The sequence below is a fragment of the Lithobates pipiens genome, unplaced genomic scaffold, assembly GCF_037356315.1.
Source record: "Lithobates pipiens isolate NorthernLeopardFrog02 unplaced genomic scaffold, aLitPip1_a1.2 Scaffold_30, whole genome shotgun sequence".
NCBI classification, from domain to species: domain Eukaryota; kingdom Metazoa; phylum Chordata; class Amphibia; order Anura; family Ranidae; genus Lithobates; species Lithobates pipiens.
Genome location: NW_027507791.1, coordinates 156,980,752 through 156,990,324, shown reverse-complemented (window position 1 = coordinate 156,990,324; position 9,573 = coordinate 156,980,752). Strand labels below are relative to the sequence as shown.

Below are 9,573 nucleotides of genomic sequence, written 5' to 3'. Positions count from 1 at the left end.
CATCATTTATTTGCTAGAAAATTACATCGAATCCCAAAACATAATATATGTTTTTTTAGCAAACACCCTGGAGAATACAATGGTGGTCGTTGCAACTTTTTATCTCGCACGGTATTTGCGCAGCAATTTTTCGAATGCTTTTTTTTTGGAAAAAAAACTGTTTTGTGCTTAAAAAAAAAAACACACAGTAAAGTTAGCCCAATTTTTTCATAATGTGAAAGATGAAGTTACACCGAGTAAATCGATACCTAACATGTCACTCTTCAAAATTGCACAGGCTCGTGGAATGGCGCCAAACGTCGCTACTTAAAAATCCCCATAGGCGACGATTTAATTTTTTTTTTACTGGTTATATGTTTTGAGTTACAGAGGAGGTCTAGGGCTAGAATTATTGCTTTCGCTCCAACGTACGCAGCGATACCTCACATGTGTGGTTTGAATACCGTTTTCATATGTGGGCGGGACTTACGTATGCGTTCGCTTCTGCATGCGAGCACATGGGGACAGGGGCGCTTTAAAAAAAAATAAAAAATTTATTGTTCATTTTACTTTATTTATTTTAGTTTGACATTTTTTTCCCCAAAAATAAATTTTTTGATCACTTTTATTCCTATTACAAGGAATGTAAACATCCCTTGTAATAGGAATATGGCATGACAGGTCCTCTTTACAGTGAGATGTGGGGTCAATAAGACCCCGCATCTCACCTCTAAGCTGGGAAGCCTGAAAAAAAAAAAAAAGATTCTGGATTTGATAGTATTGGCGAGTCGGTAGAAGCACCGGAGGGCGGCGGGAGGGGGGGGTGTGTCTATGGCTGGGTATTGCAGGGTATCACCGACTATAGCTGGGTATGGCTGGGTATATCAGAGTATGGCTGGGTATCTCAGAGTATGGCGTTGCAGAGTATTGCGTTGCAGAGCATTGCAGGATATTGGAGGGTGTTGCAGAGCATTGCAGAGTGTTGCAGGGTATTGGTGGGTGTTGCAGAGCATTGCAGAGTGTTGCAGAGCATTGCAGAGTGTTGCAGGGTATTGGCGGGTGTTGCAGAGCGTTGCAGGGTATTGCAGAGTATTGCAGGGTAATGCAGAGTATTGCAGAGTATTGCAGGGTATTGCAGAGTATTGCAGGGTATTGCAGGGTATTGCAGAGTATTGCAGAGTATTGCAGAGTAATGCAGGGTAATGCAGAGTAATGGCAGGGTATTGCAGAGTAATGGAAGGGTAATGCAGAGTATTGCAGTGTAATGCAGACTATTGCAGAGTATTGCAGAGTATTGCAGGGTATTTCAGGGTATTGCAGGGTATTGCAGGGTATTGCAGAGTAATGCAGGGTATTGCAGAGTAATGCAGAGTAATGGCAGGGTATTGCAGAGTATTTGCAGGGAATTGAGGGGTTAATTTTCGGTGAGCAGAGATGTGGGCACTGCAGATGCAGCCCACATCGCTGCTGACACCGATCTCTTCCCCCTCCGCTGTTCCGATCGGTACAGAGAGGGGGAGGGAGGAACCGGCGTCATAACATGATGCCGTTTTGTTTACAAGTGATCACTCCGTCATTTGACGGAGCGATCACGTGGTAAACGGCCGCGACGAGTGGCCGTTTACCGTGATCCGTGATGCGCCGGGTCCTGTGGACCCGGCGGTCATGGATGCTCTCGAGTGCGCGCCCCAGGGGGCGCGCGAGAGCGGAATTCTGGGAGGACGTCATATGACGGCCTCCCACAGTTAAGAAACCGCCCTGAAGCCATCATTCGGCTATAGGGCGGTTATTAAGTGGTTAAACTTAGCCCAATGTTTTTGTATAATGTGAAAGATGATATGATATATTCCTTATTCTCAAGCATCCCCCACGAGAGGGAATCTCGATGGCCAGATGGAGCAGGAACATACCTTCTGGCCTTTAAATTAGTTTGTTTTACAGCGATGAGCCTTTATACTTACACAAAACTTCATTTTTGAAGATCAACACTTTTTACAGGCCCAAGGCGTGGTCATGGGCACGTCCCATGCCCAGTCTTACGCCGATTTATTCCTTGGAGCCTGTGAAAGAGATGTCTTTTCCAATGAACAGTAGTCATCCTTACAGTCGGTACCCTGTTGGTTTAGATTCATAGATTTGTTCCTGGTTTGGATTGGCTCATCAGCCCAGTTAAACCAATTCATTCAGCTTTTGAATGTCAACTCTATTGCCACGTACATACGATCGGATTTTTTCCGGTGGGAAAAACTTAGTTAGACTTACCGGTGATGGTATTTCTAAGAGCCTTTCAGGACAACCCCAGAGAGAAACACATGCCCACTTTAAAAACTCCCCCTCTTCCCCCATGGCTTCAGTTATTGTGGCCTTTCGACACTGGAAACCAAAGCACAGAAAAACCACACCACCATGATAGAAACTTAATACTATTACCAAGATTAACCTAGGGAAGGAAGTAGTGGTTGTCCTGAAAGGCTCTTAGAAATACCGTCACCGGTAAGTCTAACTAAGTTTTTCTCAAATCGCCTTTCAGGACAACCCCGGAGAGGATAACCGAGAAACTTACCCTAGGGTGGGACTACTGCCTGCAGTACCTTCCTGCCAAAGGCCTTATCTGCCGCAGACAGTAGATCTAATCGATAGTGCCGGAGAAATGTTGAATAACTGCACCAAGCGGCAGCCTTGCAAATCTGTTCAGGCGCCACACTGACCCTTTCAGCCCAGGAAACTGCCTTGGATATGGTACAGTGAGCATCAATACCTGAGGGAGGTATTTCTCCTTTCGCTTTATAGGCTTCTCCTATAGCCAGCTTAAGCCACCTACTCAGCGTACTTTTTGAAGCTTTCTCTGCCGTGCGTGATCCTGAGAAGACCACGAAAAGGGCGTTTGATCTTCTAAACTACTTGGTCACCTTTAGAAATTGCAACAAACATCTTCTCACATCTAATGTGTGGAAAGCCTCTTCCCCTGCATTAGCTGGAGTTGCAGAAAAGGTAGGCAACACTATTTCCTGAGTCTGATGAAAGGTAGAGGAAACTTTAGGTAGAAATGCTGGGTCTGTCTGAAGAACCACTCTGTCCGGAAATACCTTTAGGAAAGATTCCGTAACCGCCAAGGCTTGCAGCTCACTGATCCTCCTAGCCGAGGTAATGGCCACTAGAAAGATCGTTTTAAGAACCACCTTCTGTAATGAAGCTTCTCGTAAGGGTTCAAACTGAGCTCCCGAGAGACCCTGCAAAACAGTAGACAAATCCCAACTGGGAAAGTCTTTAAGGGCTACTGGTCTACTTCGAGCAAGAGTCCTAAAAAATCTAGAAATTAAAGTTTCTTTCGACAAAGTCTTTTCAAAGAAAACTGATAAGGCCACCATCTGAGTCTTCAGGGTACTGGCTGCTAGACCCTTCTCCATTCCTTCATGGAGAAACTCCAGAACGGACACTGTGCTCTTGACTTTGAGGTCTCTGGACACACGCCAGGAGTTAAATTTCTACCAGACCTTCATGTAAATCGCCTGTGTGACTGCTTTCCTGCTGGCTAGCAGGGTTTTTATCACCTTGTCCGAGAGTCCCTTTGCTTTCAATAGGTCCTCCTCAGAAACCAGGTGGTTAACTGTAGAAGCTCCTCCTCTGGATGGTTTACTGCCCCTTGGGATAACAGGTCTTTTCTAACCCCACACTGCTGGTAAGCCTGCTCTCCCCTGGAGAGAGTGTAGCTTTCCCTGGTTCCAAGCACATGCTTCCTCCATGGAGGAAACACAATAACTGAAGCCATGGGGGAAGAGGGGGAGTTTTTAAAGTGGGCATGTGTTTCCTGAGAAGGTGGAGCTACACTATCTCCGGGGTTGTCCTGAAAGGCGATTTGAGAAATGTTGGATGTGAGCTTGTTGGCTGAAAGTCCGACCGTGTGTATGCTCCATCGAACATTTGTTGGCAGACTTTCTCAAATTTTCCGCCAGCAAAACTTTGTCGTCGGACTTTCCGATCATGTGTACACAAGTCCGTCGCACAAAAGTTCATGCATGCTCAGAATCAAGTACGAGCCGGAAGCGATCGGTCTTGTAAAACTAGCGTTCGTAATAGAGATATCACGTACGTCTTGTACATCGCTACGCTCGTAATTGTTGGCCAACATATGTGTGACCGTGTGTATGCAAGACAAGTTGGAGTCAACATCCTTCAAACGAAAATCCACGGTTTTGTTGTCGGAAAGTCCGATCGTGTGTACGGGGCATATGAGTCTACGCTTTGGATCTGTTGATCGTCAAGAATCCAGACGGAACATTGGGCACAGTCCTCTATCGGAAGCCGAACGCAGGCAACACCCTGCTGCACGCCTCTCATGCGCAGTATACAATATGCACAGTACTTACGACTGCATAGGTACTGCATACAAGAGGAGGACTTCTACACTCAGACAGCTGCCCTGTGGGAACGATTACTTCTGAGGGGTTGATCTCAGACTAATCTGAGAAAGGCCTTCAACAAGGCACTAATCCATACCAGAACTTCCTTGCTTTATCCCCCACCACGTACAAACTGTACCAATACTGTCAAGATCACTAAATTCTCAGCACATCATGGCAAACTTAGGGACATTCTTTCCAAGCACTGGCACACCTCTTAACAGATCATCATTTCTTAAATCCGCATCTCCAGAGCACACCTGAATTAGTCTTCTGCAGGGCCAATTCCCTTAAAGATTGTTTAACTAGCAGTCACTATTGATCTGACACCAGCCCAATGGAGACATTTTTATGCCTCACACCTCACTGTGGTACCACTGGTGCTGTATACCTCATGCTCTGTCATTGTAGGGCATTTTATGTCGGCAAAACTATTAGGGAATTCAGACAGAGAATTAGAGACTGTGAATAACATTCTATCAATGACAAACTTACTACCATTGGCCGACACAGGCCTTCATCACAAATTTAACGCCAAAGTTATGTTTTTTGGCCTTGGAGGTGGTGCCCCCCGCGACAGAGTATACTCTTGCAGCAGGAAACCCTCTGGATTAAGAGGCTCAATGCCACTATTCCACTTGGCTTAAATTAACCACTTGTCGACTGGCACACGGTGATGCACGTCGGTAGAATGGCACGGACAGGCAAATGGGCGTACCTGCACGTCCCTTTAAATTCGCTGCCATGCCATTGCATGCTCGAGCCGGTCTGGACCTCTGTGAGTCAGATTGCGGGTGCCATGGACTCGATCTCCACGGGGATACCCACAATCGTCTCACGGGGAGGAAGAAAGGAAGAAAGGAAGAAAGGAAGAAAGGGGAGATGCTAATGTAAACAAGCATCTCCCCGTTCTGCCTAGTGACAATGTCACTGATCATAGCTCCCTGTGATCAGGAGCAGAGATCAGTGACATGCCACACGTAGCCATGCCCCCCCCCCCCACACTTAGAAACATACCCCAGGACACTTAACCCCTTCATTGCCAGTGTCATTTAAACATGAATTAGTGCATTTATATAGCACTGATTGCTGTATAAATGACAATTGTCCCAAAAATGTGTCAAAAATGTCCGACATGTCTGCCATAATGTTGCAGTCATGATAAAAAATCACTGATCGCCACCATTACTAGTAAATAAAAATATATGTATTAATAAAAATGCCATAAAACTATCCCCTATTTTGTAAATGCTATAACTTTTGCGCAAACGAATCAATAAACGCTCATTGCAATTTTTTTTACCAAAAATATGTAGAAGGATACGTATCGGCCTAAACTGAGGAAAAAAAATGTGTTTTTTTAAATATTTTTGGGAGATATTTATTATAGCAAAATGTAAAAAAAAAATGTTTTTTTCAAAATTATTGCTCTTTTTTTTGTTTATAGCGCAAAAAATAAATACCACCAAAAGAAAGCTCTACTTGTGGGGGGAAAAAGGATGTCAATTTTGTTTGGGAGCCACGTCTCAGGATTGCGCAATTGTCAGTTAAGCCGACAGGGCCGAATCGAAAAGTGCTCTGGTCTTTGGCCAGCAAAATGGTCCGAGGCTTAAGTGGTTAAGTTAATTCCATTTAAGCCAGGACCATTTCTATAAATTTGATGACTCCTGGATTCTCTCTCTGGATTCCCTCCATATCTTGCCTTTGTTTTTCAATGCCGAATGCCATTTATTCTAAAGTGAGGGTAATCTGTTATGCCTTGTCTCTGTTTAACTGCTTCTTCTGATGCAATTCATTTTGTCTAGCTGCTGTTAGTTTTAATTAACAATATTCCTATGTACCTATACCACCTATATGCATTTCACCTGGGGTGTGTGTGTGTGTATGTATATATTGCAGCCTTAAGTCCATGTTTTCACTTGTCCATTATATGCTGCTTTGGCTTTATATAGCGAGTTATCCAATCCTCCTATTGACTATATGTATCTTACGTTGTATTGTCATTTTTTGACCACACTAAGTTTACAACGCCTATATCAACCTATTGTGGTGGTTTGTAGCAGCGCTTGGATGTGCCAGAATTATGTCCAGTTGCAGGGACACAGTAGGTTCCCTGGTGGTGGGGCGCCCCACCCTCAAGGGGATGATCCATCCTCCCACTTGCACACGTCCTGGCCTGGGCTCCGGCCCTTGGCCATAGTGCATGTGAGCAGGCACGCTCGCGATACTTCCGTGCAAGTGCACTGCAGGACGCTTGACCCTGTGGCACCAGCTATGGACGTCGGACTATTGTCACAGGGTTAGGAACTACAAGTAGCAGGCAGTTGCTTGCTTACCTTTAGGCGGGACCATGAACTCAGAAGAGGCCCTCTTCACTTCACCTTAACTACAAGTTCTTTACCTTTTGGATTCCTAATGGCCTCTGCATACCTCTCTTTAGCCATGGACCATTACACCAGGTTGATTCTTCTAGCATTAATCAGGACACATTACTTCTCCTTACAGGGTAGGTGGCTGAGAGTTGCGCATTTGTGCGACTGTGCACATCTCATCTCCTCCACAGAGTACCCCTTCCATCGGTATCTCCTCGGTATCCCCTACCAGTGGAAAATTTCCTTCCGGGTTCCCTTACCTACGTCAATCTGAAAAATTAGGTACATACCACAGATCTCTACCTTCACTTGCCTAATGTGATTCAATATTACTTCACTTTCCCCATTAATGCTTATAGGCCCTCCCTCTTTCCTTTTTCTCATCTCCCTGCTTCTTCTCACATTTTTTTCCCACTCTCCTCATTATCACCTTTCTCTTTTCTGCCTCCTTCCCTCCCCTTCCTCTTTTACTCTTTTTCTCCTACCCACTTCACTCATTCCACTCATTTACGCACTTCTTCTACCCCTTCCCCTCTCTTCCCTTCTTTCCCCTTCGTCCTCCCCCTTTCCCAACCTTTTTCCCCTTCTTTTCCCTCCTGTTCCCCCTTCCCCCCCCACCTAGCCCTCCTCCCCCCTCTTTTCTCTTCCCCCCCCCCTTTCATCTCTATCCACCTATCCCCCTCCATTCCTCACTGTGGTGTACAAGCCTTTGTTTTTTTCTCACATCAATTCGGTTTGGTTGTTTTCCTTGGATTTCCCTTCATCCGTTACCTAATTTTTATCACAATTTATTCACTATTTGCGCCACCAACCTTCCCTTTATGGTAACCACCTACCATTCCGCAACACCTTATTTCATAGTCACCATTTCACTGGGCTCTCTTTTCATCAGTTATGTCATTTTTTTTGGCTCATTTACCTTATGTACCTTATTTCACCCAGACTCCAGCCCCTTGACTTGTTAATCTCCCCCAGTTGAGACGGGAGACCTCCCTCACTGGTGACGCCCTGTGCCATGTGCACACTAGGACTTGGGAAAGCAATCTTACACTCCCCCCTTTTCCCTCCTTGTATAACATATATTGCTGAATTGTAGAATATATTTTTTATATATGATTGATTTTATTGCCATTGATCTTGTGTCTATTAAATCGCAGATGTTTTTCCTGATGAATCGGCCTAGCCCACGAAACTAGTTGAAACACTGTCCATGACCAAGTCACCTATGTTTTTAATTTACTACTGACTTTCCTTGTCATGTATTATGTATCAATACACTTTTCTAAATTTTATTTGATTGTCTATATATTCCACTGTATCCCTGTTTTGTATTGTACCAAGATAGTCCACTTGCTTCCCTCTTTCTCCTTGGTGAGCCCTGGCTGGGGACCAATTCCTAAACCGCTTATTTCATTTAAATCTTGGATGATGGTGCAAACGTTGTTTTTAATATATATATATATATAGCTATTGACACTGCTCTTAGGAGGCCCACCCATATTTCTCAGAGATGACGTTTATGCAAAGTAAATAGATACCCAAGGTATCACGCTTTAAAACTGCGCACACCCATGGAATGGCGCCAAACTTGGGGTACTTAAAACTGTCCATAGGTGATGCTTTAAGTTTTTTTTACAGGTTACCAGTTTAGAGTTAGAGGAGTTCTTGTGCTAGAATTATTGCTCTCACTCGAATGTTTGCTGCAATATCTCACATGTGTGGTTTGAACACCAGTTACATATGTGGGCTTGACCTACCTATGTTTTCACTTCTGAGTCCGTGCACGAGGGGATGCTATTATATATATATATATATATATATATATATATATATATATATATATATATATATATATTTTTACACTATCCCTTAAAAAAATGTTTTTGTTCACGTTTTATTCCCATTACATCAAATATGAATATCCTTGTAATAGGAATAGATCTTTTTTGGAGAGATCTGGGATCTATAAGTGCCCAGATCTCTCCTCCATTTAATATTTTTTATTTTACACTTTCCTTTTAAAAAATAGTTTTTTGATCACTTTTATCCCTATTACAAGGAACGTAAATACCCCTTGTAATAGGATTAGGCCATGACATAAACCCCCAGATCTCTCTGTAAAGAGAACCAGTTATGCCTAAAGCCGCGCACACACGTAGCCGTCTGTCCGACGTACTTAGTCTGGCGGACGTCCGCCCAAACTGTCCGTCGGATTTTGGAACGGGCTACTTGCCCACACACGGCACTTTTTCAGCGGACTAATACGGCGTACTAAGTCCGCCGTACTTTCGAAATGAACGGACTCGCCCACACACGCGGAGGAAAGTCCGCTCATTTCGAGCACGTCTCCAGGTAGGCGGGGCCCACGAAGGAGACGTCGCTGGCCCCGCCGCCTGGTATGGACTTAAAGGGGAACCCCCAACGCCGAAAAAAATCGGCGTGGGTCCCCCCCCCAAGTCCACAACAGACCCTTGTCCGAGCACGCTACCCGGCCGGCCAGGAAAGGGGGGCGAGCGAGCGCCCCCCTCCTTAGCCGTACCAGGCCGCATGCCCTCAACATGGGGGGTGCCTTGGGGAAGGGGGGGGCGCGCGGCCCCCCCACCCCAAAGCACCTTGTCCACCTGTTGATGAGGACAAGGGCCTCTTCCCGACAACCCTGGCCGTTGGTTGACGGGGTCTGCGGGCCTATGTGAATGAGTATGGGGTACAATGTACCCCTACCCATTCACCTGTAAAATAAAAGTACAAACAAAAACACAACACACGAGAATAAAATACTTTATTACACAGCTCCGGGGATCTTCTGTCTTCAGGGGTCTTCT

The 9,573-nt window shown here is 45.0% G+C and overlaps 1 long non-coding RNA gene across 1 annotated transcript; it reads left to right on the top strand.

Annotated features, from left to right (window-relative positions):
- Positions 1-6,574: 6,574 nt before the first annotated feature.
- Positions 6,575-8,189, top strand: LOC143942150 (uncharacterized). Its single transcript, XR_013264718.1, has 2 exons — positions 6,575-6,885; positions 7,909-8,189. It is a non-coding gene; the product is annotated as an uncharacterized LOC143942150 (long non-coding RNA).
- Positions 8,190-9,573: the final 1,384 nt, after the last annotated feature.